Source organism: Rhinopithecus roxellana, chromosome 5, assembly GCF_007565055.1.
Source record: "Rhinopithecus roxellana isolate Shanxi Qingling chromosome 5, ASM756505v1, whole genome shotgun sequence".
NCBI lineage: Eukaryota > Metazoa > Chordata > Mammalia > Primates > Cercopithecidae > Rhinopithecus > Rhinopithecus roxellana.
The window spans coordinates 173,192,339-173,199,879 of NC_044553.1; the positions used below are offsets into that span (position 1 = coordinate 173,192,339).

At 45.5% G+C, this 7,541-nt stretch overlaps 1 pseudogene; it reads left to right on the forward strand.

Moving 5' to 3' along the window:
• Positions 1-645: 645 nt before the first annotated feature.
• LOC115897465 lies at positions 646-2,234 on the forward strand (annotated as a pseudogene).
• Positions 2,235-7,541: the final 5,307 nt, after the last annotated feature.

Here is a 7,541-nt window from a genome sequence, read left to right on the forward strand (position 1 = left end):
CACAACCTCCACCTCCCGGGTTCAAGCGATTCTCCTGCCTCAGCCTCCCGAGTAGCTGGGATTACAGGCATGCACCACCACCCTGGCTAATTTTGTATTTTTAGTAGAGATGGGGTTTCTCCATGTTGGTCAGGCTGGTCTTGAACTCCTGACCTCAGGTGATCCACCCTCCTCAGCCTCCCCAAATGCTGGGATTACAGGCGTGAGCCACCACACCTGGTCACCATTTTACTTCTTTTAAGAAATAAAAGGCCGGGTGCGGTGGCTCACGCCTGTAATCCCAGCACTTTGGGAGGCCGAGACGGGCGGATCACGAGGTCAGGAGATCCAGACCATCCTGGCTAACATGGTGAAACCCCGTCTCTACTAAAAAATACAAAAAACTAGCCGGGCGAGGTGGCGGGCGCCTGTAGTCCCAGCTACTGGGGAGGCTGAGGCAGGAGAATGGCGGGAACCCGGGAGGCGGAGCTTGTAGTGAGCTGAGATCCGGCCACTACACTCCAGCCTGGGCGACAGAGCGAGACTCCGTCTCAAAAAAAAAAAAAGAAAAGAAAAAGAAAAAAAAGTACAAAGTAGAAAATACCTATTTAGGCCCATGAACACAACAGAGGGAGCATCATTAAAGTCGCTCTTCACCCTGCTGTCATGTCTAAGGTGGAGTTTCCTGAAGAACTGGAACAGCTGAGGAAGCTCTTCATTGGAGGCTGAACTTTGAAACAACCAATGAGAGCCTGAGGAGCCATTTTGAGCAATGGGGAACACTCACGGACTGTGTGGTCATGAGAGATCCAAGTACCAAGCGCTCCAGGGGCCTTGGGTTTGTCACATATGCCACTGTGGAGGAGGTGGATGCAGCCGCGAATGCAAGGCCACACAAGGTGGATGGAAGAGCTGTGGAAACAAAGAGAGCTGTCTCAAGAGGAGATTCTCAAAGACCCAGTGCCCACTTAACTGTGAAAAAGATATTTGTTGGGGTCGTTAAAGAAGACACAGGCCCTGGCCCAGTGACTCACGCCTATAATCCCAGCACTTTGGGAGGCCGAGGCGGGTGGATCAACTGAGGTTGGGAGTTCGAGACCAGCCTGACCAACATGGAAAAAGCCAGTCTCTACTAAAAATACAAAATTAGCCGGGTGTGGTGGCGCATGCCTGTAATCCCAGCTACTCCAGGAGGCTGAGGCAGGACAATCGCTTGAATCTGGGAGGAGGAGGTTGTGGTGAGCCAAGACTGCACCACTGCACTCCACCCTGGGCAACAAGAGTGAAATTCCGCCTCAAAAAAAAAAAAAAAAAAAAGAAGACACTGAAGAACTGCACCTAAAAGATTATTTTGAACAGTATGGAAAAATTGAAGTGATTGAAATTATGACTGACCGAGGCAGTGGCAAGAAAAGGGGCTTTGCCTTTATAACCTTTGATGACCATGACTCCGTGGATAAGACTGTCATTCAGAAATACCATACTGTGAATGGCCACAATGGTGAAGTTAGGAAAGCCCTGTCACACCAAGAGATGGCTAGTGCTTCAGCCAGCCAGCCACAGAGGTCAAAGTGGCTCTGGAAACTTTGGTGGTGGTCATGGAGGTAGTTTTGGTGGGAATGACAACTTTGGTCATGGAGGAAACTTAAGTGGTCGTGGAGGAAACTTAAGCGGCTTTAATGGCAGCTGTGGTGGTGGTGGTGAATATGGTGGCAGTGGGGATGCTATAATGGATTTGGTAATGATGTAAGCAATTTTGGGGGTGGTGGAAGCTACAGTGATTTTGGTAATTACAACAATCAGTCTTCAAATTGCGGACCCACGAAGGGAAGAAACTTTGGAGGCAGAAGCTCTGGCCCCTATGGTGATGGAGGCCAATACTTTGCCCAACTACGAAACCAAGGTGGCTATGGCGATTCCAGTAGCAGCAGTAGCTATGGCAGTGGCAGAAGATTTTAATTAGGAAAAAAAGCTTAGCAGGAGAGGAGAGCCAGAGAAGTGACCCAATGGAGCTACAGGTTACAATAGATTCATGAACTCAGCCAAGCACAGTGGTGGTAGGGTCTAGCTGCTACAAAGAAGACATGTTTTAGACAAATACTCATGTGAATGGGCAAAAAACTCAAGGACTGTATTTGTGACTAATTATGTATAACAGCTTATTTTAGTTTCTGTTCTGTGGAAAGTATAAAGCATTCCAACAAAGGGTTTTAATGTAGTTTTTTTTTTTTCGCACCCATGCTGTTGATTGCTAAATGTAATAGTCTGCTTATGACTCTCAATAAATGTGTTTTTTTTGGTTTTTTTTTTTTTTTTTTTTTGAGGCGGAGTCTCGCTCTGTCGCCCGGGTTGGAGTGCAGTGGCCGGATCTCAGCTCACTGCAAGTTCCGCCTCCCGGGTTTACGCCATTCTCCTCCCTCAGCCTCCCGAGTAGCTGGGACTACAGGCGCCCGCCACCTCGCCCGGCTAGTTTTTGTATTTTTAGTAGAGACGGGGTTTCACCGTGTTAGCCAGGATGGTCTCGATCTCCTGACCTCGTGATCCGCCCGTCTCGGCCTCCCAAAGTGCTGGGATTACAGGCTTGAGCCACCGCGCCCGGCCTAAATGTGTCTTTTTTTTGAGACGGAGTCTCGCTCTGTTGCCCAAGGTGGAATGCAATGGCGCGATCTCAGCTCACCGCAACCTCCGCCTCCCTGGTTCAAGCGGTTTTCCTGACTCAGCCTCCCAAGTAGCTGGGATTACAGCCATGCACCACCATGTCCAGCTAATTTTGTATTTTTAGTAGAGCCGGGGTTTCTCCATGTTGGTCAAGCAGGTCTTGAACTCCCGACCTCAGGTGATCCACCCCCCTCAGCCTTCCAAAGTGCTGGGATTACAGGCGTGAGCCACCACACCTGGCTTGCTTTTATTTATTTATTTATTTATTTATTTATTTATTTATTTATTTATTTTAATGTGCTGTGTAAAGTTAGTCTACTCTGAAGCCATCTTGGTAAATTTCCCCAACAGTGTGAAGTTAGAATTCCTTCAGGTGAATTTTTTTTTTGAGACAGAGTCTCACTCTGTCACCCAGGCTGGAGAGCAGTGGAGCGATATCGGCTCACTGCACCCTCCGCTTCCTGGGTTCAATGGATTCTCCTGTCTCAGCCTCTGGAGTAGCTGGGAGTACAGGCGCTGCGTACTTTCTTTTCTTTTTTTTGGGGGGGGGACAGAGTTTCGCTCTTGTTGCCCAGGCTGGAGTGCAACGGCATGATCTCAGCTCACCTCAAGCTCCGGCCTCCTGGGTTCAAGCGATTCTCCTGCCTCAGCCTCCTGAATAGCTGGGATTACAGGCATGCGGCACCATGCCCGGCTAATTTTGTATTTTTTTCTTTCTTTTTTTTTTTTTTGAGACGGAGTCTCGCTCTGTCGCCCAGGCTGGAGTGCAGTAGCCGGATCTCTGCTCACTGCAAGCTCCGCCTCCCGGGTTCACGCCATTCTCCTGCCTCAGCCTCCCGAGTAACTGGGATTACAGGTGCCCGCCACCACGCTGGACTAATGTTTTTGGTATTTTTAGTAGAGACAGGGTTTCTCCATGTTGGTCAGGCTGGTCTCGAACTCCCGACCTCAGGTGATCCACCCGCCTTGGCCTCCAAAAGTGCTGGGATTACAGGCGTAAGCCACCATGCCCAGCCTGACGCCAGGTTCTATTTGGAATTTATATGCAACCTGCTTGGGTGGAAAAGCCATTGTCTTCAGAAACCTTGGTGTAGTTGAACTGATAGTTACAGTTGTGACCTGAAGTTCATCATTACAACGGATTACTCAAGCAAAATCATGGAATTATTGGTTATAGAAATGATTGTTGGCAGGGTGTGGTGGCTCACGCCTCTAATTCCAGCACTTTGGGAGGCCGAGGCAAGCAGATCAGGAGGTCAGGAGATCCAGACCATCCTGGGCAACAAGATGAAACCCCATCTCTACTAAAAATACAAAAAAAAAAAAAAATAATAAGCTGGGCGTGGTGGCCTGCACCTGTAGTCCCAGCTACTCCAGAGGCTGAGGCAGGAGAATCCCTTGAACCCAGGAGGTGGAGGGTGCAGTGAGCCGATATCGCCCCACTGCTCTCCAGCCTGGGTGACAGAGTGAGACTCTGTCTCAAAAAAAAAATAAATAAAATAAAATAAAATACATAGATTGTTGGTATATCCTATGCAATATATCTAAATTGAATAATGGTACCAGATAAAATTATAGATGGGAATGAAGCTTGTGTGTCATCCATTATCATGTATAATCAATAAATGATTTAATTCTCTTGACCAAAAAAAAAAACCAGAAAATACCTATTTAAGGGGGACATGGTGGCTGACCCCTGTAATCACAGTACTATGGGAGGCCAAGGCAAGAGGATTGCTTGAGCCCAGGAGTTCCAGACCAGCTTGGGCAACATGGCGAAACCCCATCTCTACCAAAAACACAAAAATTAGCCAGGTGTGGTGGCACATGCCTGTAGTCCCAGCTACTTGCGGGACCGAGGTGGGAGGATCACTTGAGCCCAAGGAGGTCAAGGGTGCACTCCAGTCTGGGTGACAGAGTAAGACCCTGTCTCAAAAAAATAAAAAGGAAAGGAAAATACCTATTTAAAACAGGAAACTATAGAAAATAGCCTAATAGTTTTTTTAAAAATAGAACTTCTAGAAATGAAATGAATAAAATAATGGACAAATTTAACCTCAGATTACACATAAGCAAACAGAAAAATAAACGAACTGAATGATATGACAATAGAAATTATCCAGCCTTCAGTAAAGAAAGACAAGAAGAAGGGAAACATGAAAGAGCAGTAAATAGATATGGAGGATAAATTAAGACAATCTAACATGTATTGATAAAATTGGAGTTCTGGGAGGCAAGGAGAGAGAAAATGGTAAAGAGGTAATTTTTTTTTTTTTTTTTTTGATAAGTTCTTGCTCTGTTGCTCAGGCTGGAGTGCAGTGGCACATCCACAGCTCACTGCAGCCTTGAACTCCTGGGTTCAAGCGATCCTCCCACCTCAGTCTCCCGAGTAGCTGGGACCACAGGCATGTGCCAACATGCCTAGCTAATTAAAAAAATTATTTTCTGTAGAGACGAGGCCTCACTATGTTACCCAGGTTGCTCTTGAGCTCCTGGGCTCAAGTCATTTTACTGCCTTGGCCTCCCAAAGTGTTGGGATTGTAGGTGTGAGCCACCATGGCTGGCCAAAAGGGTAATATTTGAAGACACAGTGGCTAAGACTTTTTTTTTTTTTTTCCGAGACGGAGTCTCGCTCTGTCACCCAGGCTGGAGTGCAGTGGCGCGATCTCTGCTCACTGCAAGCTCTGCCTCCCTGGTTCACGCCATTCTCCTGCCTCAGCCTCCCGAGGCTACAGGCACGAGCCACCACACCCGGCTAATTTTTTTGTATTTTTAGTAGAGACGGGGTTTCGCAGTGAGCCAGGACGGTCTCAATCTCCTGACCTCGTGATCCGCCCGCCTTGGCCTCCCAATGTTCTGGGATTACAGGCGTGAGCCACCGCGCCCGGCCAGTGACTAAGAAATTTTTTGGATCAATCTGTTTAAAAACACAGATTTAAGAAGTCCACTGAATTTCAACCAGGATTGAAAAAAAAAAGGTCTTTTCAGTTAAACACAACATAGTGAAACAACAACATACCAGAGACAAATTATCTCAGAAGCAGATTTACTGCTGACTTCACAAGAGAAAAAAAATAAGTGCAAACTTAAGAATTTTACCCTTCAAAAAATAGCTTTTGGCAGGCGCAGTGGCTCACGCCCCTAATCCCAGCACTTTGGGAGGCGGAGGTGGGTGGATCACTTGAGGTCAGGAGTTCAAGAGCAAACTGGCCAACATGGAGAAATGCTACCTCTACTAAAAATACAAAAATCAGCCAGGTGTGGTGGCGTGCACCTATAATCCCAGCTACTCGGGAGGTTAGGTGCGAGAATTGCTTGAACCCGGGAGGTGGAGGCTGCAGTGAGCCAAGATCCAGCCACTGCACTCCAGCCTGGGCCACAGAGCAAGACTCCATCTCAAAAAAAAGAAAAAAAAGAAAAAGAAAAAAAAAGCTTTCAAAAAGGAAGATGAAAAACAGGCATTTAAAGCAAATTAAGTGAGAGATTTTGCTTCCACAATATTCATAAAAGGAAATTCTAAATAATGTACTTAAGAAACCAATCCTGGCCGGGTGCAGTGACTCCCTTGACTCAGGGAGTTTGAGGCTGCAGTGAGTCCTGATGGCACCACTGTACTCCAGCGTGGGCTTGAGACCTTTATTTAAAAAAAAAACAAGCAGGATTCAAAAGGTCTGGGGGAGGGCCTAACAATTTACATTTATAACAAGCCCCCAGCTTGATACTCATTATTTAAGACCACACTTTTCCTTTTCATTTTTCTTTTTTATTTTTTGAGACAGGGTCTCACTCTGTTGCCCTGACTAGAGTGCAATGGTATGATCACAGCTCACTGTAGCCTTGAACTCCCAGGTTTAAGTGATCCTCCTGCCTTAGCCTTCCAAGTAGCTAGGACTACAGGCATGTGACACCATGCTGGGTTAATTTTTGGTTTTATTTTTTGTAGAGATGAGGTCTCACTATGTTGCCCAGGCTGGTCTCGAGCTCTTGTGCTTAAGTGATCCTCCCACCTCAGTCCCTAAAAGTGTTAAGATTATACGCATGAGCCACTGTCCTGGGCCTAAAACCAAACTTTAAATAGCACCGTTGACTAGCCATGAAAAGAAAGCAAAAACTGAGTATAAATTACCAACTAGTAGAGGAAGAAAAGTTGAAATGAAAAAGAAAATAATTCAAAAGAAGGCAAAAAAGGAAAGTAAACTACAAAAAAGGAAAGGAACCTGCAGAAAGCACAATATAGGACGATAGTTACCAATTCAAATACATCAACAATTACATCAAATATGAAAGGATTAAATTATCCAATTAAAAGACAAGGATTGATATAAAAAATAAACTCAAAATGGGTCAGAGACTTAAATAAAACTTTTAGAATAAAATATAGGAAAAATATATATGCAACTTTGGGTTAGGCACAGAGTTATTAGATAGAACATCAAAAACATGATCCACAGAAGCAAAGCTGACAATCTGGATTTCATCAAAACAAAAATGTTGTATTATGCCTGTAATCCCAGCACTTTGGGAGGCTGAGGCAGGTGGATCTTTGAGGTCAGGAGTTCAAGACCAGCTTGGTCAACATGGTGAAACCCTGTTTCTACTAAAAATACAAAAATTAGCTGGGCATGATGGCACATGCCTGTAGTCCCAGCTACTTGGGAGGCTGAGGAAGGAGAATGGGTTGAACCCGGGAGGCAGAGGTTAAAGTGAGCCAAGATTGAGCTATTGCACTCCAGCCTGGGTGACAAAGCGAGACTCCATCTCAAAAAAAAAAAAAAAAGATACTCTTAGAATGAAAAGACAACACATACAGAGAAAATATTTCTCTCTGTTTTGCAGATACGCAAATAACGTATCTGACATTTGACTTGTGTCCAGAATGCATAAAGAACTCTTAAAACTTAATA